The sequence below is a fragment of the Phyllobates terribilis genome, unplaced genomic scaffold (genome assembly GCF_046119375.1).
Source record: "Phyllobates terribilis strain yellow unplaced genomic scaffold, ASM4611937v1 Scaffold_693__1_contigs__length_808095, whole genome shotgun sequence".
Taxonomy (NCBI): Eukaryota; Metazoa; Chordata; class Amphibia; order Anura; family Dendrobatidae; genus Phyllobates; species Phyllobates terribilis.
In genome coordinates, this window is record NW_027363453.1 from 264,736 (window position 1) to 288,875 (window position 24,140).

Here is a 24,140-nt window from a genome sequence, read left to right on the forward strand (position 1 = left end):
TCCCGTTAAGAAGACATGTTGTCAACCTCTAGATCCCTTACATGCCTGCACTTTTCGGCTTGCTGCTGCTGCAATCCACGCGTTTTAGATCTGCATAACTCCACCTCTTTAAACACAGCACCTTCACCCCCTGCTGTTCCCACCCGCCTCAACACCGTTGGAAGGGAGGAGAACCAATTAAGGCGGGGGGTGGGGTGGAACGAGCAGCTGTCTACCCTTAGCAGGAGGGCTGCTGATTACTTACCTCTCCTGCTGCTGCTGCTGGCTGTCCAGCAGCAGACTGAAGGTGGCTGCTGCTGTGCGCAGGTATATAAAGGCTCAGAGCCTATTATGACACGCGCAGCCAGCGTTCCATTGCCACATTCCATCTACTGCAGGCAGGATACCTGGCTGGCTGAATGTCGCTGAGAAGCTCACAGAGACCGCCATAAGCAACAGTTTAACAGAATGCCACAGACTAATCAACCAAACTTTTTGGGTTGGGTTCTCTTTTATAGTCTGCAGGCATTAAATGAAAGAAGTCAGTGTTCCAGCAGAGGGAGACAACGTTTCAGAAAAGGCATTGTAGCAAACCAAAAAAGAAATTTTAAGCGCAGCAGAGTAACCAGCGCACATACCTGTTAGCTCAGGTGAGTTTAAAAGGCTGCTGTTGATAACAAGGGCATTTGCTAAATAGATGGTGTGTGTGCAACAATATACTGAAAATTCAATTATATTGTGCAGCTTATCTCACCACCTGTAGTTATTTAGGTGAAAGCTCCAAAATGCTTGCCTAATATGTCTGTTTATCCAAAAGGAAGTAAAAAGGGAGAGCTAGAAAGATAGCATTGCATTACATTACATGGCAATGCAATGCACAGTTGCTGAAGTTGAACCAAAATGAGCTTGTAATCTGGCTTCTGCAACTTTGAACATGAAAAATCCAATGAGGAGAAGAAAAGCAAAGCCAAAGAGTCCATCCCAAAATCCGACAAACAAGCAAAATGAACAAAAAACATTGAATTCAATTCTTTCTGATTTTAGAAACTGCATTAAAGAAGGGGTGCACCGGTCCTGGAGATACTGCAATACCAGGTCAATGCGTGGAGTGGACAGAGCAAGCTCTTTTTCCATCTCCCTGTTCTAAAAATCCATTTAATATATGGTCCCCAGATAGGGGACGTATCAGATATTAAACTGATAAGAACAGATTTTTTTTTTTTTTTTTTTTTTTTTTTTTTTTTTCCCATGTCAGATTGGCTGTGCTTTATCAAATTGGCTCATGCAAGCTTGTATGATAGGCAACCTCTCATCATATCATGGATTTTTTATTTTTTTTTTTTTTATAAAATTTTTTAAAGGATTTTGAATTGAACCAAAAAGGAACTACAACAAAATTACTTATTCTATTTGTACTTTACAAGAAATCTCCATTTCTTGAACTTCCATATTCCTTCTGCATCAATAATATTTCCACACTTTTTATCCCATAGATAGATCACATACATCCTTGACAGAATCAACTTTAAACACTCATTTACCGACATTGTTTTCCTTTTAAACACTAACAAGTTTCTTGCATCCCATAAACTTTCTATCACACACACTGTCAAAAGCCACAGAACTCTGTCTTTGAACCTACTACAAGCACCCATACCGAACATTGCAACCTTCCAATTTACATACGTCACTCCTGCCAGTTCATTACATAGACTTCCCATACCTTTCCACACATCATATGCAAAATCACAATCCCATACCAAGTGTCTAATATACTCTTTTGCACCACATCCATCTCTCGGACATACTTCTGTCCTGATCAAATCACGCCTCTTTTGTACCTCCCTCACAGGCAAAATGTCATGCAACATCATCCATGCAATGTCTTTCTGTCTATTTGACATACCTTGTGTTCCTAATTTCTTCCACATATCAGATACATCCTCACCTCTCAACCCCACAATGTTACAAACAATCTCTCTATCTCGCACCTTCGTGATCACTTTTTTCTTATTCCTAAACTCATTCATACCTACAGACAGCAAATCAAACTTTCTGATGAATTTCTCTACAATTTCATACCATACAGGACAATTAAAAGCAACCGGCACTGTGGCATCTCTCTGAAACCAATTCAAACCATAAAACATCCAACCAGCAGAATACTTCATCATGCAAGCACATTTATTATCCTTCCCCAAACATACCACAATCATTTTCACGTAACTCACACCTAAAAAGAACTCAACATTTGGAAAATCTAGGCCACCATTCACACATATCTTATAAACATGCTCTCTCTTCAACTTCTCCATACGACTTCCCCAAAGGAAGTTAAAGATTATTTTCTCTGTTTTTCTGATCTTCCTAGATGCAGCGGGGTACACATTTGCCACAAACAACAGGATCGGCAATACTACTGCTTTGATGATTAACACCTTACCTGTCAAAGTTAGTTCCCTCATCCTCCAAAAGTTCAACTTCTGCTCCATTCTCTTCCCACAATCATCCCAGCTTTCATTTCCCTTTAGATTTTCATTAAATTTAATCCCTAATACCTTAATTGCCCCTTCCTCACACGTTACCTCATCCATCTTGATGTTGTTATCTCCAAAGCATTTAAAGGAGCATTTTCCCCAATTTACTCTAAACGCTGAGGCACTACAAAACATGCTTAACATTAATCTGGCCCTATTCATTGCAGCCATGTTTTCATTCACTATCACCACATCATCCATATATCCCAAAATTCTCACATCTTTTCCTCCACTCCCAGGAATCAGCACACCTCTCATGACCTTATCTTTCCTTACCATACACAAAAAAACCTCAATCACACTTATAAACAGAATAGGGGACATGGGACACCCCTGCCGCACTCCAGACTTAACCCAAACCTTATCACTCAACCACCCGTTCACCAGAAACTCACTTGACACATTACAGTACAGACTTCTCACACAACTCACAAAATTTCTAGAAAACCCCATCCTCGCCAAAACATTAAACATGAAAAAATGCGACACTCTGTCAAAAGCCTTCTCAAAATCTACTGAAAACAACATACATTTCTGTTTGCGACTCAAACAATCACCAATCACATCCCTCAACAAAATCAAGTTGTCATTCATACTCCTACCAGGTATTGAACACACTTGATCCTCTCCGATCACACGATCAATTACATTACGCATCCTATTTGCGAGTAATTTGCTGAAAACTTTATAATCCACATTCAAAAGGGTAATAGGCCTCCAATTTCCCAAATCCTTTCGATCACCCTTCTTGTGAATCAGAACAACTACCCCTTCTCTCATAGATTCACTCAAAACATTATTCTGAAAAATATACCGACATATCTCAAGTAAGTCTTTACCCAAAGTATCCCATTCTTTCATATACAACTCTACAGGCAAACCATCTTTTCCAGGAGTCTTATTTTTACTTGCAGACATCACCACCATCTTCACTTCATCTAGTACAATCTCATCATCCAGCAGCTCACCCTCATCCTCACTCAAATGTCCTTCCAATTTTCCCAACACATCATTCATCATCCCCTCATCAATCCATTTTGACCCATACAACTCCTTGTAAAACAATTCAACCTCTTTCATCACCTCCTTCCCCTTGACATACACACCATTCACATTCTTCACCTCATCCATATCCACTTTCTTCCCAAACACTTTTTTGAAAAAGAACCTAGTACATTTTTCATTTTTTTCCAAATGCTCAATTTTGGACCTGTAAATGATTTCTTTGCCCTTCTCATTAATAAAGTTTTTAATATCATTTCTCACCTGACACATCAAATCATCCACTTCAATTCCAATCATTCTTAGTTTCCTCAGCCACTCTAACTTCATACTTAACTCATTAAATTTCTTCCTGTTATTGGCTCCTTTCCTCTTTCCCCATTTCTTGAAGAAAAAACTTATTTCCTTCTTCATCCAGTCCCACCATTCCAGCACATTCACAAAATCCCTCTTCCGATCCTTCCACTTCACATACATCCTTCTGAAATCTTTCATAATCCTGTGATCCTCTAACAACCGCACATTTAGTTTCCACACACCTCTTCCATATGCAAAGGAAACTGTATCTTCCAAAAGTGCTCTCATACACACATGATCCGAAAAAATAACGTCATCCTGCTGGAACTTTTTACAAACAATATGATTAGAGAAAAGAATACGATCAATCCTCGATTCAATGCCCCCCCTATCTGCTTTATATGTGGCAGGAGGAGGTTTTCCCAACATTATCTCAGCAGCATCAACAAAAGAGAAATCCTCTATTAGATTTTTTAACTTTTTCCCAGTGACATCCACCTTTTCTCCTTCCGTCACACAATTAAAATCCCCAACACAAACAATGGGTATTTTCCCAGAAAGAAAAAAACACATCTTTTCAAAAAGCTCCAGCCTTTCTTCTTTTCCTACTGGGGCATACATATTAAGTATTTTAAATCTCCACCCTCTACAGTTTATTTCACATACCAAACACCTCCCAGCCTCCACAACTGTGTAAGATTCTATTTCCAACCCCCTATTCCCCAATAAAATCCCAACCCCACTGTTTTTATTTTCAACAGACCCCGACCAGACACATTGGCCTTGCGGCCACACGTTGTCGTCCAGAGATTCAGAAATCCCACATTCCTGTAAGCAATAAATATCTGCATGTAAATTTTTGAGAAAATCTAAAATCACAGTTCTTCTTGGTACTGATTTAATTTGTCTAACATTTAGTGACAGGATTGCCACTTGAGCAGCTTGGGAACCCATCTCTCAATTTGGTGAGGCAGGTCACGACAGCATGCCCATTTGTTCTTCATCCTAGTCCTTCTGGAGGGGGTACGCCGGATATGCAGACGGTGTAGCCCGCTCCTTCCCCTAAAAAAGGTTCATTTTGGGGATCAAGGGCTGTAGGGTACACTCTCATGGGGCTAATGCTTCCTACACTTAAAGGGGAAGGATTCCTCCTTTGTTTTTTTGGCGTGGATAACTCTTCCTCTTCTGAGTCCGCCTGTCTTCTGGATGTATGGTCCCCCTGACCACATTCACTCTCTGGGTCTGATGGACTCTCATCCCACTTTATAATTGGTGTTTTGGATAAGCTGGATTCCACATCTTCTTCACCTCCCATAGTAACTGCCATATTTGGCACATCAGCCTCTGCCTCCTGCACGGAGCTCACTTCCATACAGTCAGTTACTTCAGTCTGATGTTTATTTACTGCATGAACTCTGCTGCTTCCTTGAGTGTTTTGTGTGACTCTCAACCTAGTTGCCTCTGCTATAACCTCGGCACGCTGTCTGCATTTATCATCTTCTGCAAGTCTCCTCCTCTCCTCCACCTCCTCACTGGTCATCTCATCCAGCTCATCCTGTATAAACTCTGGCTGGGGAAGATCCACATTTCTCTGTGCAACACCCGCATAAGTTTTAGGTCTCAAATTACAGTCTTTGAAAGCGTGACCTTTCTCTCCACAGAGATTGCAGACTATCACATTTGTGCACTGGTTGCTAGAGTGGCCGACTTGGTTACATTTCCTGCACACATGCTCTGCAATAGAGGTACAGTCTGTTTGAGTATGTCCGTATCTCCAGCAATGTCTGCAGAATCTGGGTGCATTGGGAAAAAAGAGGTAGCCTCTCTCCCTGCCTATGGAGAAATTTGATGGAGGGTAATGAATTCCTCCAGGCTCATCCAGGCTCTCATGAAACTTCACCACAAACTTATATTTGCCTGACCAGAGCCCTGCTTCATTCAGTACTTTCACAGCAGGTTTGATAACTGTACAGTGCTTCCTCAAGAATATGTAAATCAGCTCCAGGGGCACATGGGGATTATACATAAACAGAGTAAGAGGCAACTCACCAGCAGAGTATAGGATAGTGAAAGTGAGTCCAGACAGCTCCTCCCTCTGCTTATTCATCTTCAGACAGGCATAGAAGTTGTTACAGGAAAACATTGTAGAAAAAACCAGGGTGAATTTGCATCTTGACTGCTGCAGGCAGAGGATTTCTTCTTTCTTCACCTCCAGTATTCCAAAAAGGACATCATTAACCACATGTCTCAGTGTGAATTTATCTTCATCCACGGCATCAAAATCGATCCGGATTCCATATTTTACCCGGGCTTCTCCGGGCTCCGCGAAGCGAATAACCGCCATGATCGCAGCTCGTTTCCTCTCACCTCCCTCCCAAAAGCAGCAAGCAGCATAAGCTGCTAGGCTAAGAGGGAGACACACAAGGATCCTCTCAGGCAAGACACTTGATCTTAGCCAAAAGGCCGAGAAGCGATAACCAGAATTGGTTTCGAACTACGGAGCCACCCAAGGATCCTGAAAAGTCCATTTGTGGAGATGAGCTCCTGGACTCCCGTTAAGAAGACATGTTGTCAACCTCTAGATCCCTTACATGCCTGCACTTTTCGGCTTGCTGCTGCTGCAATCCACGCGTTTTAGATCTGCATAACTCCACCTCTTTAAACACAGCACCTTCACCCCCTGCTGTTCCCACCCGCCTCAACACCGTTGGAAGGGAGGAGAACCAATTAAGGCGGGGGGTGGGGGGGAACGAGCAGCTGTCTACCCTTAGCAGGAGGGCTGCTGATTACTTACCTCTCCTGCTGCTGCTGCTGGCTGTCCAGCAGCAGACTGAAGGTGGCTGCTGCTGTGCGCAGGTATATAAAGGCTCAGAGCCTATTATGACACGCGCAGCCAGCGTTCCATTGCCACATTCCATCTACTGCAGGCAGGATACCTGGCTGTCTGAATGTCGCTGAGAAGCTCACAGAGACCGCCATAAGCAACAGTTTAACAGAATGCCACAGACTAATCAACCAAACTTTTTGGGTTGGGTTCTCTTTTATAGTCTGCAGGCATTAAATGAAAGAAGTCAGTGTTCCAGCAGAGGGAGACAACGTTTCAGAAAAGGCATTGTAGCAAACCAAAAAAGAAATTTTAAGCGCAGCAGAGTAACCAGCGCACATACCTGTTAGCTCAGGTGAGTTTAAAAGGCTGCTGTTGATAACAAGGGCATTTGCTAAATAGATGGTGTGTGTGCAACAATATACTGAAAGGTCAATTATATTGTGCAGCTTATCTCACCACCTGTAGTTATTTAGGTGAAAGCTCCAAAATGCTTGCCTAATATGTCTGTTTATCCAAAAGGAAGTAAAAAGGGAGAGCTAGAAAGATAGCATTGCATTACATTACATGGCAATGCAATGCACAGTTGCTGAAGTTGAACCAAAATGAGCTTGTAATCTGGCTTCTGCAACTTTGAACATGAAAAATCCAATGAGGAGAAGAAAAGCAAAGCCAAAGAGTCCATCCCAAAATCCGACAAACAAGCAAAATGAACAAAAAACATTGAATTCAATTCTTTCTGATTTTAGAAACTGCATTAAAGAAGGGGTGCACCGGTCCTGGAGATACTGCAATACCAGGTCAATGCGTGGAGTGGACAGAGCAAGCTCTTTTTCCATCTCCCTGTTCTAAAAATCCATTTAATATATGGTCCCCAGATAGGGGACGTATCAGATATTAAACTGATAAGAACAGATACTACACTTGATCTTAGCCAAAAGGCCGAGAAGCGATAACCAGAATTGGTTTCGAACTACGGAGCCACCCAAGGATCCTGAAAAGTCCATTTGTGGAGATGAGCTCCTGGACTCCCGTTAAGAAGACATGTTGTCAACCTCTAGATCCCTTACATGCCTGCACTTTTCGGCTTGCTGCTGCTGCAATCCACGCGTTTTAGATCTGCATAACTCCACCTCTTTAAACACAGCACCTTCACCCCCTGCTGTTCCCACCCGCCTCAACACCGTTGGAAGGGAGGAGAACCAATTAAGGCGGGGGGTGGGGGGGAACGAGCAGCTGTCTACCCTTAGCAGGAGGGCTGCTGATTACTTACCTCTCCTGCTGCTGCTGCTGGCTGTCCAGCAGCAGACTGAAGGTGGCTGCTGCTGTGCGCAGGTATATAAAGGCTCAGAGCCTATTATGACACGCGCAGCCAGCGTTCCATTGCCACATTCCATCTACTGCAGGCAGGATACCTGGCTGTCTGAATGTCGCTGAGAAGCTCACAGAGACCGCCATAAGCAACAGTTTAACAGAATGCCACAGACTAATCAACCAAACTTTTTGGGTTGGGTTCTCTTTTATAGTCTGCAGGCATTAAATGAAAGAAGTCAGTGTTCCAGCAGAGGGAGACAACGTTTCAGAAAAGGCATTGTAGCAAACCAAAAAAGAAATTTTAAGCGCAGCAGAGTAACCAGCGCACATACCTGTTAGCTCAGGTGAGTTTAAAAGGCTGCTGTTGATAACAAGGGCATTTGCTAAATAGATGGTGTGTGTGCAACAATATACTGAAAGGTCAATTATATTGTGCAGCTTATCTCACCACCTGTAGTTATTTAGGTGAAAGCTCCAAAATGCTTGCCTAATATGTCTGTTTATCCAAAAGGAAGTAAAAAGGGAGAGCTAGAAAGATAGCATTGCATTACATTACATGGCAATGCAATGCACAGTTGCTGAAGTTGAACCAAAATGAGCTTGTAATCTGGCTTCTGCAACTTTGAACATGAAAAATCCAATGAGGAGAAGAAAAGCAAAGCCAAAGAGTCCATCCCAAAATCCGACAAACAAGCAAAATGAACAAAAAACATTGAATTCAATTCTTTCTGATTTTAGAAACTGCATTAAAGAAGGGGTGCACCGGTCCTGGAGATACTGCAATACCAGGTCAATGCGTGGAGTGGACAGAGCAAGCTCTTTTTCCATCTCCCTGTTCTAAAAATCCATTTAATATATGGTCCCCAGATAGGGGACGTATCAGATATTAAACTGATAAGAACAGATACTACACTTGATCTTAGCCAAAAGGCCGAGAAGCGATAACCAGAATTGGTTTCGAACTACGGAGCCACCCAAGGATCCTGAAAAGTCCATTTGTGGAGATGAGCTCCTGGACTCCCGTTAAGAAGACATGTTGTCAACCTCTAGATCCCTTACATGCCTGCACTTTTCGGCTTGCCGCTGCTGCAATCCACGCGTTTTAGATCTGCATAACTCCACCTCTTTAAACACAGCACCTTCACCCCCTGCTGTTCCCACCCGCCTCAACACCATTGGAAGGGAGGAGAACCAATTAAGGCGGGGGGTGGGGTGGAACGAGCAGCTGTCTACCCTTAGCAGGAGGGCTGCTGATTACTTACCTCTCCTGCTGCTGCTGCTGGCTGTCCAGCAGCAGACTGAAGGTGGCTGCTGCTGTGCGCAGGTATATAAAGGCTCAGAGCCTATTATGACACGCGCAGCCAGCGTTCCATTGCCACATTCCATCTACTGCAGGCAGGATACCTGGCTGGCTGAATGTCGCTGAGAAGCTCACAGAGACCGCCATAAGCAACAGTTTAACAGAATGCCACAGACTAATCAACCAAACTTTTTGGGTTGGGTTCTCTTTTATAGTCTGCAGGCATTAAATGAAAGAAGTCAGTGTTCCAGCAGAGGGAGACAACGTTTCAGAAAAGGCATTGTAGCAAACCAAAAAAGAAATTTTAAGCGCAGCAGAGTAACCAGCGCACATACCTGTTAGCTCAGGTGAGTTTAAAAGGCTGCTGTTGATAACAAGGGCATTTGCTAAATAGATGGTGTGTGTGCAACAATATACTGAAAGGTCAATTATATTGTGCAGCTTATCTCACCACCTGTAGTTATTTAGGTGAAAGCTCCAAAATGCTTGCCTAATATGTCTGTTTATCCAAAAGGAAGTAAAAAGGGAGAGCTAGAAAGATAGCATTGCATTACATTACATGGCAATGCAATGCACAGTTGCTGAAGTTGAACCAAAATGAGCTTGTAATCTGGCTTCTGCAACTTTGAACATGAAAAATCCAATGAGGAGAAGAAAAGCAAAGCCAAAGAGTCCATCCCAAAATCCGACAAACAAGCAAAATGAACAAAAAACATTGAATTCAATTCTTTCTGATTTTAGAAACTGCATTAAAGAAGGGGTGCACCGGTCCTGGAGATACTGCAATACCAGGTCAATGCGTGGAGTGGACAGAGCAAGCTCTTTTTCCATCTCCCTGTTCTAAAAATCCATTTAATATATGGTCCCCAGATAGGGGACGTATCAGATATTAAACTGATAAGAACAGATACTACACTTGATCTTAGCCAAAAGGCCGAGAAGCGATAACCAGAATTGGTTTCGAACTACGGAGCCACCCAAGGATCCTGAAAAGTCCATTTGTGGAGATGAGCTCCTGGACTCCCGTTAAGAAGACATGTTGTCAACCTCTAGATCCCTTACATGCCTGCACTTTTCGGCTTGCTGCTGCTGCAATCCACGCGTTTTAGATCTGCATAACTCCACCTCTTTAAACACAGCACCTTCACCCCCTGCTGTTCCCACCCGCCTCAACACCGTTGGAAGGGAGGAGAACCAATTAAGGCGGGGGGTGGGGTGGAACGAGCAGCTGTCTACCCTTAGCAGGAGGGCTGCTGATTACTTACCTCTCCTGCTGCTGCTGCTGGCTGTCCAGCAGCAGACTGAAGGTGGCTGCTGCTGTGCGCAGGTATATAAAGGCTCAGAGCCTATTATGACATGCGCATCCAGCGTTCCATTGCCACATTCCATCTACTGCAGGCAGGATACCTGGCTGGCTGAATGTCGCTGAGAAGCTCACAGAGACCGCCATAAGCAACAGTTTAACAGAATGCCACAGACTAATCAACCAAACTTTTTGGGTTGGGTTCTCTTTTATAGTCTGCAGGCATTAAATGAAAGAAGTCAGTGTTCCAGCAGAGGGAGACAACGTTTCAGAAAAGGCATTGTAGCAAACCAAAAAAGAAATTTTAAGTACAGCAGAGTAACCAGCGCACATACCTGTTAGCTCAGGTGAGTTTAAAAGGCTGCTGTTGATAACAAGGGCATTTGCTAAATAGATGGTGTGTGTGCAACAATATACTGAAAGGTCAATTATATTGTGCAGCTTATCTCACCACCTGTAGTTATTTAGGTGAAAGCTCCAAAATGCTTGCCTAATATGTCTGTTTATCCAAAAGGAAGTAAAAAGGGAGAGCTAGAAAGATAGCATTGCATTACATTACATGGCAATGCAATGCACAGTTGCTGAAGTTGAACCAAAATGAGCTTGTAATCTGGCTTCTGCAACTTTGAACATGAAAAATCCAATGAGGAGAAGAAAAGCAAAGCCAAAGAGTCCATCCCAAAATCCGACAAACAAGCAAAATGAACAAAAAACATTGAATTCAATTCTTTCTGATTTTAGAAACTGCATTAAAGAAGGGGTGCACCGGTCCTGGAGATACTGCAATACCAGGTCAATGCGTGGAGTGGACAGAGCAAGCTCTTTTTCCATCTCCCTGTTCTAAAAATCCATTTAATATATGGTCCCCAGATAGGGGACGTATCAGATATTAAACTGATAAGAACAGATACTACACTTGATCTTAGCCAAAAGGCCGAGAAGCGATAACCAGAATTGGTTTCGAACTACGGAGCCACCCAAGGATCCTGAAAAGTCCATTTGTGGAGATGAGCTCCTGGACTCCCGTTAAGAAGACATGTTGTCAACCTCTAGATCCCTTACATGCCTGCACTTTTCGGCTTGCTGCTGCTGCAATCCACGCGTTTTAGATCTGCATAACTCCACCTCTTTAAACACAGCACCTTCACCCCCTGCTGTTCCCACCCGCCTCAACACCGTTGGAAGGGAGGAGAACCAATTAAGGCGGGGGGTGGGGTGGAACGAGCAGCTGTCTACCCTTAGCAGGAGGGCTGCTGATTACTTACCTCTCCTGCTGCTGCTGCTGGCTGTCCAGCAGCAGACTGAAGGTGGCTGCTGCTGTGCGCAGGTATATAAAGGCTCAGAGCCTATTATGACACGCGCAGCCAGCGTTCCATTGCCACATTCCATCTATTGCAGGCAGGATACCTGGCTGGCTGAATGTCGCTGAGAAGCTCACAGAGACCGCCATAAGCAACAGTTTAACAGAATGCCACAGACTAATCAACCAAACTTTTTGGGTTGGGTTCTCTTTTATAGTCTGCAGGCATTAAATGAAAGAAGTCAGTGTTCCAGCAGAGGGAGACAACGTTTCAGAAAAGGCATTGTAGCAAACCAAAAAAGAAATTTTAAGCGCAGCAGAGTAACCAGCGCACATACCTGTTAGCTCAGGTGAGTTTAAAAGGCTGCTGTTGATAACAAGGGCATTTGCTAAATAGATGGTGTGTGTGCAACAATATACTGAAAGGTCAATTATATTGTGCAGCTTATCTCACCACCTGTAGTTATTTAGGTGAAAGCTCCAAAATGCTTGCCTAATATGTCTGTTTATCCAAAAGGAAGTAAAAAGGGAGAGCTAGAAAGATAGCATTGCATTACATTACATGGCAATGCAATGCACAGTTGCTGAAGTTGAACCAAAATGAGCTTGTAATCTGGCTTCTGCAACTTTGAACATGAAAAATCCAATGAGGAGAAGAAAAGCAAAGCCAAAGAGTCCATCCCAAAATCCGACAAACAAGCAAAATGAACAAAAAACATTGAATTCAATTCTTTCTGATTTTAGAAACTGCATTAAAGAAGGGGTGCACCGGTCCTGGAGATACTGCAATACCAGGTCAATGCGTGGAGTGGACAGAGCAAGCTCTTTTTCCATCTCCCTGTTCTAAAAATCCATTTAATATATGGTCCCCAGATAGGGGACGTATCAGATATTAAACTGATAAGAACAGATACTACACTTGATCTTAGCCAAAAGGCCGAGAAGCGATAACCAGAATTGGTTTCGAACTACGGAGCCACCCAAGGATCCTGAAAAGTCCATTTGTGGAGATGAGCTCCTGGACTCCCGTTAAGAAGACATGTTGTCAACCTCTAGATCCCTTACATGCCTGCACTTTTCGGCTTGCTGCTGCTGCAATCCACGCGTTTTAGATCTGCATAACTCCACCTCTTTAAACACAGCACCTTCACCCCCTGCTGTTCCCACCCGCCTCAACACCGTTGGAAGGGAGGAGAACCAATTAAGGCGGGGGGTGGGGTGGAACGAGCAGCTGTCTACCCTTAGCAGGAGGGCTGCTGATTACTTACCTCTCCTGCTGCTGCTGCTGGCTGTCCAGCAGCAGACTGAAGGTGGCTGCTGCTGTGCGCAGGTATATAAAGGCTCAGAGCCTATTATGACACGCGCAGCCAGCGTTCCATTGCCACATTCCATCTACTGCAGGCAGGATACCTGGCTGGCTGAATGTCGCTGAGAAGCTCACAGAGACCGCCATAAGCAACAGTTTAACAGAATGCCACAGACTAATCAACCAAACTTTTTGGGTTGGGTTCTCTTTTATAGTCTGCAGGCATTAAATGAAAGAAGTCAGTGTTCCAGCAGAGGGAGACAACGTTTCAGAAAAGGCATTGTAGCAAACCAAAAAAGAAATTTTAAGCGCAGCAGAGTAACCAGCGCACATACCTGTTAGCTCAGGTGAGTTTAAAAGGCTGCTGTTGATAACAAGGGCATTTGCTAAATAGATGGTGTGTGTGCAACAATATACTGAAAGGTCAATTATATTGTGCAGCTTATCTCACCACCTGTAGTTATTTAGGTGAAAGCTCCAAAATGCTTGCCTAATATGTCTGTTTATCCAAAAGGAAGTAAAAAGGGAGAGCTAGAAAGATAGCATTGCATTACATTACATGGCAATGCAATGCACAGTTGCTGAAGTTGAACCAAAATGAGCTTGTAATCTGGCTTCTGCAACTTTGAACATGAAAAATCCAATGAGGAGAAGAAAAGCAAAGCCAAAGAGTCCATCCCAAAATCCGACAAACAAGCAAAATGAACAAAAAACATTGAATTCAATTCTTTCTGATTTTAGAAACTGCATTAAAGAAGGGGTGCACCGGTCCTGGAGATATTGCAATACCAGGTCAATGCGTGGAGTGGACAGAGCAAGCTCTTTTTCCATCTCCCTGTTCTAAAAATCCATTTAATATATGGTCCCCAGATAGGGGACGTATCAGATATTAAACTGATAAGAACAGATACTACACTTGATCTTAGCCAAAAGGCCGAGAAGCGATAACCAGAATTGGTTTCGAACTACGGAGCCACCCAAGGATCCTGAAAAGTCCATTTGTGGAGATGAGCTCCTGGACTCCCGTTAAGAAGACATGTTGTCAACCTCTAGATCCCTTACATGCCTGCACTTTTCGGCTTGCTGCTGCTGCAATCCACGCGTTTTAGATCTGCATAACTCCACCTCTTTAAACACAGCACCTTCACCCCCTGCTGTTCCCACCCGCCTCAACACCGTTGGAAGGGAGGAGAACCAATTAAGGCGGGGGGTGGGGTGGAACGAGCAGCTGTCTACCCTTAGCAGGAGGGCTGCTGATTACTTACCTCTCCTGCTGCTGCTGCTGGCTGTCCAGCAGCAGACTGAAGGTGGCTGCTGCTGTGCGCAGGTATATAAAGGCTCAGAGCCTATTATGACACGCGCAGCCAGCGTTCCATTGCCACATTCCATCTACTGCAGGCAGGATACCTGGCTGGCTGAATGTCGCTGAGAAGCTCACAGAGACCGCCATAAGCAACAGTTTAACAGAATGCCACAGACTAATCAACCAAACTTTTTGGGTTGGGTTCTCTTTTATAGTCTGCAGGCATTAAATGAAAGAAGTCAGTGTTCCAGCAGAGGGAGACAACGTTTCAGAAAAGGCATTGTAGCAAACCAAAAAAGAAATTTTAAGCGCAGCAGAGTAACCAGCGCACATACCTGTTAGCTCAGGTGAGTTTAAAAGGCTGCTGTTGATAACAAGGGCATTTGCTAAATAGATGGTGTGTGTGCAACAATATACTGAAAATTCAATTATATTGTGCAGCTTATCTCACCACCTGTAGTTATTTAGGTGAAAGCTCCAAAACGCTTGCCTAATATGTCTGTTTATCCAAAAGGAAGTAAAAAGGGAGAGCTAGAAAGATAGCATTGCATTACATTACATGGCAATGCAATGCACAGTTGCTGAAGTTGAACCAAAATGAGCTTGTAATCTGGCTTCTGCAACTTTGAACATGAAAAATCCAATGAGGAGAAGAAAAGCAAAGCCAAAGAGTCCATCCCAAAATCCGACAAACAAGCAAAATGAACAAAAAACATTGAATTCAATTCTTTCTGATTTTAGAAACTGCATTAAAGAAGGGGTGCACCGGTCCTGGAGATACTGCAATACCAGGTCAATGCGTGGAGTGGACAGAGCAAGCTCTTTTTCCATCTCCCTGTTCTAAAAATCCATTTAATATATGGTCCCCAGATAGGGGACGTATCAGATATTAAACTGATAAGAACAGATACTACACTTGATCTTAGCCAAAAGGCCGAGAAGCGATAACCAGAATTGGTTTCGAACTACGGAGCCACCCAAGGATCCTGAAAAGTCCATTTGTGGAGATGAGCTCCTGGACTCCCGTTAAGAAGACATGTTGTCAACCTCTAGATCCCTTACATGCCTGCACTTTTCGGCTTGCTGCTGCTGCAATCCACGCGTTTTAGATCTGCATAACTCCACCTCTTTAAACACAGCACCTTCACCCCCTGCTGTTCCCACCCGCCTCAACACCGTTGGAAGGGAGGAGAACCAATTAAGGCGGGGGGTGGGGGGGAACGAGCAGCTGTCTACCCTTTGCAGGAGGGCTGCTGATTACTTACCTCTCCTGCTGCTGCTGCTGGCTGTCCAGCAGCAGACTGAAGGTGGCTGCTGCTGTGCGCAGGTATATAAAGGCTCAGAGCCTATTATGACACGCGCAGCCAGCGTTCCATTGCCACATTCCATCTACTGCAGGCAGGATACCTGGCTGGCTGAATGTCGCTGAGAAGCTCACAGAGACCGCCATAAGCAACAGTTTAACAGAATGCCACAGACTAATCAACCAAACTTTTTGGGTTGGGTTCTCTTTTATAGTCTGCAGGCATTAAATGAAAGAAGTCAGTGTTCCAGCAGAGGGAGACAACGTTTCAGAAAAGGCATTGTAGCAAACCAAAAAAGAAATTTTAAGCGCAGCAGAGTAACCAGCGCACATACCTGTTAGCTCAGGTGAGTTTAAAAGGCTGCTGTTGATAACAAGGGCATTTTCTAAATAGATGGTGTGTGTGAAACAATATACTGAAAGGTCAATTATATTGTGCAGCTTATCTCACCACCTGTAGTTATTTAGGTGAAAGCTCCAAAATGCTTGCCTAATATGTCTGTTTATCCAAAAGGAAGTAAAAAGGGAGAGCTAGAAAGATAGCATTGCATTACATTACATGGCAATGCAATGCACAGTTGCTGAAGTTGAACCAAAATGAGCTTGTAATCTGGCTTCTGCAACTTTGAACATGAAAAATCCAATGAGGAGAAGAAAAGCAAAGCCAAAGAGTCCATCCCAAAATCCGACAAACAAGCAAAATGAACAAAAAACATTGAATTCAATTCTTTCTGATTTTAGAAACTGCATTAAAGAAGGGGTGCACCGGTCCTGGAGATACTGCAATACCAGGTCAATGCGTGGAGTGGACAGAGCAAGCTCTTTTTCCATCTCCCTGTTCTAAAAATCCATTTAATATATGGTCCCCAGATAGGGGACGTATCAGATATTTAACTGATAAGAACAGATACTACACTTGATCTTAGCCAAAAGGCCGAGAAGCGATAACCAGAATTGGTTTCGAACTACGGAGCCACCCAAGGATCCTGAAAAGTCCATTTGTGGAGATGAGCTCCTGGACTCCCGTTAAGAAGACATGTTGTCAACCTCTAGATCCCTTACATGCCTGCACTTTTCGGCTTGCTGCTGCTGCAATCCACGCGTTTTAGATCTGCATAACTCCACCTCTTTAAACACAGCACCTTCACCCCCTGCTGTTCCCACCCGCCTCAACACCGTTGGAAGGGAGGAGAACCAATTAAGGCGGGGGGTGGGGTGGAACGAGCAGCTGTCTACCCTTAGCAGGAGGGCTGCTGATTACTTACCTCTCCTGCTGCTGCTGCTGGCTGTCCAGCAGCAGACTGAAGGTGGCTGCTGCTGTGCGCAGGTATATAAAGGCTCAGAGCCTATTATGACACGCGCAGCCAGCGTTCCATTGCCACATTCCATCTACTGCAGGCAGGATACCTGGCTGGCTGAATGTCGCTGAGAAGCTCACAGAGACCGCCATAAGCAACAGTTTAACAGAATGCCACAGACTAATCAACCAAACTTTTTGGGTTGGGTTCTCTTTTATAGTCTGCAGGCATTAAATGAAAGAAGTCAGTGTTCCAGCAGAGGGAGACAACGTTTCAGAAAAGGCATTGTAGCAAACCAAAAAAGAAATTTTAAGCGCAGCAGAGTAACCAGCGCACATACCTGTTAGCTCAGGTGAGTTTAAAAGGCTGCTGTTGATAACAAGGGCATTTGCTAAATAGATGGTGTGTGTGCAACAATATACTGAAAGGTCAATTATATTGTGCAGCTTATCTCACCACCTGTAGTTATTTAGGTGAAAGCTCCAAAATGCTTGCCTAATATGTCTGTTTATCCAAAAGGAAGTAAAAAGGGAGAGCTAGAAAGATAGCATTGCATTACATTACATGGCAATGGAATGCACAGTTGCTGAAGTTGAACCAAAATGAGCTTGTAATCTGGCTTCTGCAACTTTGAACATGAAAAATCCAATGAGGAGAAGAAAAGCAAAGCCAAAGAGTCCATCCCAAAATCCGACAAACAAGCAAAATGAACAAAAAACATTGAATTCAATTCTTTCTGATTTTAGAAACTGCATTAAAGAAGGGGTGCACCGGTCCTGGAGATACTGCAATACCAGGTCAATGCGTGGAGTGGACAGAGCAAGCTCTTTTTCCATCTCCCTGTTCTAAAAATCCATTTAATATATGGTCCCCAGATAGGGGACGTATCAGATATTAAACTGATAAGAACAGATACTACACTTGATCTTAGCCAAAAGGCCGAGAAGCGATAACCAGAATTGGTTTCGAACTACGGAGCCACCCAAGGATCCTGAAAAGTCCATTTGTGGAGATGAGCTCCTGGACTCCCGTTAAGAAGACATGTTGTCAACCTCTAGATCCCTTACATGCCTGCACTTTTCGGCTTGCTGCTGCTGCAATCCACGCGTTTTAGATCAGCATAACTCCACCTCTTTAAACACAGCACCTTCACCCCCTGCTGTTCCCACCCGCCTCAACACCGTTGGAAGGGAGGAGAACCAATTAAGGCGGGGGGTGGGGTGGAACGAGCAGCTGTCTACCCTTAGCAGGAGGGCTGCTGATTACTTACCTCTCCTGCTGCTGCTGCTGGCTGTCCAGCAGCAGACTGAAGGTGGCTGCTGCTGTGCGCAGGTATATAAAGGCTCAGAGCCTATTATGACACGCGCAGCCAGCGTTCCGTTGCCACATTCCATCTACTGCAGGCAGGATACCTGGCTGGCTGAATGTCGCTGAGAAGCTCACAGAGACCGCCATAAGCAACAGTTTAACAGAATGCCACAGACTAATCAACCAAACTTTTTGGGTTGGGTTCTCTTTTATAGTCTGCAGGCATTAAATGAAAGAAGTCAGTGTTCCAGCAGAGGGAGACAACGTTTCAGAAAAGGCATTGTAGCAAACCAAAAAAGAAATTTTAAGCGCAGCAGAGTAACCAGCGCACATACCTGTTAGCTCAGGTGAGTTTAAAAGGCTGCTGTTGATAACAAGGGCATTTGCTAAATAGATGGTGTGTGTGCAACAATATACTGAAAATTCAATTATATTGTGCAGCTTATCTCACCACCTGTAGTTATTTAGGTGAAAGCTCCAAAATGCTTGCCTAATATGTCTGTTTATCCAAAAGGAAGTAAAAAGGGAGAGCTAGAAAGATAGCATTGCATTACATTACATGGCAATGCAATGCACAGTTGCTGAAGTTGAACCAAAATGAGCTTGTAATCTGGCTTCTGCAACTTTGAACATGAAAAATCCAATGAGGAGAAGAAAAGCAAAGCCAAAGAGTCCATCCCAAAATCCGACAAACAAGCAAAATGAACAAAAAACATTGAATTCAATTCTTTCTGATTTTAGAAACTGCATTAAAGAAGGGGTGCACCGGTCCTGGAGATACTGCAATACCAGGTCAATGCGTGGAGTGGACAGAGCAAGCTCTTTTTCCATCTCCCTGTTCTAAAAATCCATTTAATATATGGTCCCCAGATAGGGGACGTATCAGATATTAAACTGATAAGAACAGATACTACACTTGATCTTAGCCAAAAGGCCGAGAAGCGATAACCAGAATTGGTTTCGAACTACGGAGCCACCCAAGGATCCTGAAAAGTCCATTTGTGGAGATGAGCTCCTGGACTCCCGTTAAGAAGACATGTTGTCAACCTCTAGATCCCTTACATGCCTGCACTTTTCGGCTTGCTGCTGCTGCAATCCACGCGTTTTAGATCTGCATAACTCCACCTCTTTAAACACAGCACCTTCACCCCCTGCTGTTCCCACCCGCCTCAACACCGTTGGAAGGGAGGAGAACCAATTAAGGCGGGGGGTGGGGGGGAACGAGCAGCTGTCTACCCTTAGCAGGAGGGCTGCTGATTACTTACCTCTCCTGCTGCTGCTGCTGGCTGTCCAGCAGCAGACTGAAGGTGGCTGCTGCTGTGCGCAGGTATATAAAGGCTCAGAGCCTATTATGACACGCGCAGCCAGCGTTCCATTGCCACATTCCATCTACTGCAGGCAGGATACCTGGCTGTCTGAATGTCGCTGAGAAGCTCACAGAGACCGCCATAAGCAACAGTTTAACAGAATGCCACAGACTAATCAACCAAACTTTTTGGGTTGGGTTCTCTTTTATAGTCTGCAGGCATTAAATGAAAGAAGTCAGTGTTCCAGCAGAGGGAGACAACGTTTCAGAAAAGGCATTGTAGCAAACCAAAAAAGAAATTTTAAGCGCAGCAGAGTAACCAGCGCACATACCTGTTAGCTCAGGTGAGTTTAAAAGGCTGCTGTTGATAACAAGGGCATTTGCTAAATAGATGGTGTGTGTGCAACAATATACTGAAAGGTCAATTATATTGTGCAGCTTATCTCACCACCTGTAGTTATTTAGGTGAAAGCTCCAAAATGCTTGCCTAATATGTCTGTTTATCCAAAAGGAAGTAAAAAGGGAGAGCTAGAAAGATAGCATTGCATTACATTACATGGCAATGCAATGCACAGTTGCTGAAGTTGAACCAAAATGAGCTTGTAATCTGGCTTCTGCAACTTTGAACATGAAAAATCCAATGAGGAGAAGAAAAGCAAAGCCAAAGAGTCCATCCCAAAATCCGACAAACAAGCAAAATGAACAAAAAACATTGAATTCAATTCTTTCTGATTTTAGAAACTGCATTAAAGAAGGGGTGCACCGGTCCTGGAGATACTGCAATACCAGGTCAATGCGTGGAGTGGACAGAGCAAGCTCTTTTTCCATCTCCCTGTTCTAAAAATCCATTTAATATATGGTCCCCAGATAGGGGACGTATCAGATATTAAACTGATAAGAACAGATACTACACTTGATCTTAGCCAAAAGGCCGAGAAGCGATAACCAGAATTGGTTTCGAACTACGGAGCCACCCAAGGATCCTGAAAAGTCCATTTGTGGAGATGAGCTCCTGGACTCCCGTTAAGAAGACATGTTGTCAACCTCTAGATCCCTTACATGCCTGCACTTTTCGGCTTGCTGCTGCTGCAATCCACGCGTTTTAGATCTGCATAACTCCACCTCTTTAAACACAGCACCTTCACCCCCTGCTGTTCCCACCCGCCTCAACACCGTTGGAAGGGAGGAGAACCAATTAAGGCGGGGGGTGGGGTGGAACGAGCAGCTGTCTACCCTTAGCAGGAGGGCTGCTGATTACTTACCTCTCCTGCTGCTGCTGCTGGCTGTCCAGCAGCAGACTGAAGGTGGCTGCTGCTGTGCGCAGGTATATAAAGGCTCAGAGCCTATTATGACACGCGCAGCCAGCGTTCCATTGCCACATTCCATCTACTGCAGGCAGGATACCTGGCTGGCTGAATGTCGCTGAGAAGCTCACAGAGACCGCCATAAGCAACAGTTTAACAGAATGCCACAGACTAATCAACCAAACTTTTTGGGTTGGGTTCTCTTTTATAGTCTGCAGGCATTAAATGAAAGAAGTCAGTGTTCCAGCAGAGGGAGACAACGTTTCAGAAAAGGCATTGTAGCAAACCAAAAAAGAAATTTTAAGCGCAGCAGAGTAACCAGCGCACATACCTGTTAGCTCAGGTGAGTTTAAAAGGCTGCTGTTGATAACAAGGGCATTTGCTAAATAGATGGTGTGTGTGCAACAATATACTGAAAGGTCAATTATATTGTGCAGCTTATCTCACCACCTGTAGTTATTTAGGTGAAAGCTCCAAAATGCTTGCCTAATATGTCTGTTTATCCAAAAGGAAGTAAAAAGGGAGAGCTAGAAAGATAGCATTGCATTACATTACATGGCAATGCAATGCACAGTTGCTGAAGTTGAACCAAAATGAGCTTGTAATCTGGCTTCTGCAACTTTGAACATGAAAAATCCAATGAGGAGAAGAAAAGCAAAGCCAAAGAGTCCATCCCAAAATCCGACAAACAAGCAAAATGAACAAAAAACATTGAATTCAATTCTTTCTGATTTTAGAAACTGCATTAAAGAAGGGGTGCACCGGTCCTGGAGATACTGCAATACCAGGTCAATGCGTGGAGTGGACAGAGCAAGCTCTTTTTCCATCTCCCTGTTCTAAAAATCCATTTAATATATGGTCCCCAGATAGGGGACGTATCAGATATTAAACTGATAAGAACAGATACTACACTTGATCTTAGCCAAAAGGCCGAGAAGCGATAACCAGAATTGGTTTCGAACTACGGAGCCACCCAAGGATCCTGAAAAGTCCATTTGTGGAGATGAGCTCCTGGACTCCCGTTAAGAAGACATGTTGTCAACCTCTAGATCCCTTACATGCCTGCACTTTTCGGCTTGCTGCTGCTGCAATCCACGCGTTTTAGATCTGCATAACTCCACCTCTTTAAACACAGCACCTTCACCCCCTGCTGTTCCCACCCGCCTCAACACCGTTGGAAGGGAGGAGAACCAATTAAGGCGGGGGGTGGGGTGGAACGAGCAGCTGTCTACCCTTAGCAGGAGGGCTGCTGATTACTTACCTCTCCTGCTGCTGCTGCTGGCTGTCCAGCAGCAGACTGAAGGTGGCTGCTGCTGTGCGCAGGTATATAAAGGCTCAGAGCCTATTATGACACGCGCAGCCAGCGTTCCATTGCCACATTCCATCTACTGCAGGCAGGATACCTGGCTGGCTGAATGTCGCTGAGAAGCTCACAGAGACCGCCATAAGCAACAGTTTAACAGAATGCCACAGACTAATCAACCAAACTTTTTGGGTTGGGTTCTCTTTTATAGTCTGCAGGCATTAAATGAAAGAAGTCAGTGTTCCAGCAGAGGGAGACAACGTTTCAGAAAAGGCATTGTAGCAAACCAAAAAAGAAATTTTAAGCGCAGCAGAGTAACCAGCGCACATACCTGTTAGCTCAGGTGAGTTTAAAAGGCTGCTGTTGATAACAAGGGCATGTGCTAAATAGATGGTGTGTGTGCAACAATATACTGAAAATTCAATTATATTGTGCAGCTTATCTCACCACCTGTAGTTATTTAGGTGAAAGCTCCAAAATGCTTGCCTAATATGTCTGTTTATCCAAAAGGAAGTAAAAAGGGAGAGCTAGAAAGATAGCATTGCATTACATTACATGGCAATGCAATGCACAGTTGCTGAAGTTGAACCAAAATGAGCTTGTAATCTGGCTTCTGCAACTTTGAACATGAAAAATCCAATGAGGAGAAGAAAAGCAAAGCCAAAGAGTCCATCCCAAAATCCGACAAACAAGCAAAATGAACAAAAAACATTGAATTCAATTCTTTCTGATTTTAGAAACTGCATTAAAGAAGGGGTGCACCGGTCCTGGAGATACTGCAATACCAGGTCAATGCGTGGAGTGGACAGAGCAAGCTCTTTTTCCATCTCCCTGTTCTAAAAATCCATTTAATATATGGTCCCCAGATAGGGGACGTATCAGATATTAAACTGATAAGAACAGATACTACACTTGATCTTAGCCAAAAGGCCGAGAAGCGATAACCAGAATTGGTTTCGAACTACGGAGCCACCCAAGGATCCTGAAAAGTCCATTTGTGGAGATGAGCTCCTGGACTCCCGTTAAGAAGACATGTTGTCAACCTCTAGATCCCTTACATGCCTGCACTTTTCGGCTTGCTGCTGCTGCAATCCACGCGTTTTAGATCTGCATAACTCCACCTCTTTAAACACAGCACCTTCACCCCCTGCTGTTCCCACCCGCCTCAACACCGTTGGAAGGGAGGAGAACCAATTAAGGCGGGGGGTGGGGGGGAACGAGCAGCTGTCTACCCTTAGCAGGAGGGCTGCTGATTACTTACCTCTCCTGCTGCTGCTGCTGGCTGTCCAGCAGCAGACTGAAGGTGGCTGCTGCTGTGCGCAGGTATATAAAGGCTCAGAGCCTATTATGACACGCGCAGCCAGCGTTCCATTGCCACATTCCATCTACTGCAGGCAGGATACCTGGCTGTCTGAATGTCGCTGAGAAGCTCACAGAGACCGCCATAAGCAACAGTTTAACAGAATGCCACAGACTAATCAACCAAACTTTTTGGGTTGGGTTCTCTTTTATAGTCTGCAGGCATTAAATGAAAGAAGTCAGTGTTCCAGCAGAGGGAGACAACGTTTCAGAAAAGGCATTGTAGCAAACCAAAAAAGAAATTTTAAGCGCAGCAGAGTAACCAGCGCACATACCTGTTAGCTCAGGTGAGTTTAAAAGGCTGCTGTTGATAACAAGGGCATTTGCTAAATAGATGGTGTGTGTGCAACAATATACTGAAAGGTCAATTATATTGTGCAGCTTATCTCACCACCTGTAGTTATTTAGGTGAAAGCTCCAAAATGCTTGCCTAATATGTCTGTTTATCCAAAAGGAAGTAAAAAGGGAGAGCTAGAAAGATAGCATTGCATTAC

The 24,140-nt window shown here is 44.1% G+C and overlaps 14 non-coding genes across 14 annotated transcripts; all 14 read right to left on the bottom strand.

Annotated features, from left to right (window-relative positions):
* Positions 1–1,037: 1,037 nt before the first annotated feature.
* LOC141236374 (U2 spliceosomal RNA) lies at positions 1,038–1,236 on the bottom strand. The gene has a single exon (XR_012302045.1). It is a non-coding gene; the product is annotated as a U2 spliceosomal RNA (small nuclear RNA).
* Positions 1,237–7,402: 6,166 nt separating this feature from the next.
* Positions 7,403–7,593, bottom strand: LOC141235948 (U2 spliceosomal RNA). Its single transcript, XR_012301649.1, has one exon. It is a non-coding gene; the product is annotated as a U2 spliceosomal RNA (small nuclear RNA).
* A 1,112-nt stretch (positions 7,594–8,705) lies between these two features.
* Positions 8,706–8,896, bottom strand: LOC141235949 (U2 spliceosomal RNA). Its single transcript, XR_012301650.1, has one exon. It is a non-coding gene; the product is annotated as a U2 spliceosomal RNA (small nuclear RNA).
* A 1,112-nt stretch (positions 8,897–10,008) lies between these two features.
* Positions 10,009–10,199, bottom strand: LOC141235950 (U2 spliceosomal RNA). Its single transcript, XR_012301651.1, has one exon. It is a non-coding gene; the product is annotated as a U2 spliceosomal RNA (small nuclear RNA).
* A 1,112-nt stretch (positions 10,200–11,311) lies between these two features.
* On the bottom strand, positions 11,312–11,502 carry LOC141235951 (U2 spliceosomal RNA). The gene has a single exon (XR_012301652.1). It is a non-coding gene; the product is annotated as a U2 spliceosomal RNA (small nuclear RNA).
* A 1,112-nt stretch (positions 11,503–12,614) lies between these two features.
* On the bottom strand, positions 12,615–12,805 carry LOC141235954 (U2 spliceosomal RNA). The gene has a single exon (XR_012301654.1). It is a non-coding gene; the product is annotated as a U2 spliceosomal RNA (small nuclear RNA).
* A 1,112-nt stretch (positions 12,806–13,917) lies between these two features.
* LOC141236238 (U2 spliceosomal RNA) lies at positions 13,918–14,108 on the bottom strand. Its single transcript, XR_012301932.1, has one exon. It is a non-coding gene; the product is annotated as a U2 spliceosomal RNA (small nuclear RNA).
* A 1,112-nt stretch (positions 14,109–15,220) lies between these two features.
* Positions 15,221–15,411, bottom strand: LOC141235955 (U2 spliceosomal RNA). Its single transcript, XR_012301655.1, has one exon. It is a non-coding gene; the product is annotated as a U2 spliceosomal RNA (small nuclear RNA).
* A 1,112-nt stretch (positions 15,412–16,523) lies between these two features.
* Positions 16,524–16,714, bottom strand: LOC141236295 (U2 spliceosomal RNA). Its single transcript, XR_012301985.1, has one exon. It is a non-coding gene; the product is annotated as a U2 spliceosomal RNA (small nuclear RNA).
* Positions 16,715–17,826: 1,112 nt separating this feature from the next.
* On the bottom strand, positions 17,827–18,017 carry LOC141235956 (U2 spliceosomal RNA). Its single transcript, XR_012301656.1, has one exon. It is a non-coding gene; the product is annotated as a U2 spliceosomal RNA (small nuclear RNA).
* A 1,112-nt stretch (positions 18,018–19,129) lies between these two features.
* Positions 19,130–19,320, bottom strand: LOC141235957 (U2 spliceosomal RNA). The gene has a single exon (XR_012301657.1). It is a non-coding gene; the product is annotated as a U2 spliceosomal RNA (small nuclear RNA).
* Positions 19,321–20,432: 1,112 nt separating this feature from the next.
* LOC141235958 (U2 spliceosomal RNA) lies at positions 20,433–20,623 on the bottom strand. Its single transcript, XR_012301658.1, has one exon. It is a non-coding gene; the product is annotated as a U2 spliceosomal RNA (small nuclear RNA).
* Positions 20,624–21,735: 1,112 nt separating this feature from the next.
* LOC141235959 (U2 spliceosomal RNA) lies at positions 21,736–21,926 on the bottom strand. Its single transcript, XR_012301659.1, has one exon. It is a non-coding gene; the product is annotated as a U2 spliceosomal RNA (small nuclear RNA).
* A 1,112-nt stretch (positions 21,927–23,038) lies between these two features.
* LOC141235960 (U2 spliceosomal RNA) lies at positions 23,039–23,229 on the bottom strand. Its single transcript, XR_012301660.1, has one exon. It is a non-coding gene; the product is annotated as a U2 spliceosomal RNA (small nuclear RNA).
* Positions 23,230–24,140: the final 911 nt, after the last annotated feature.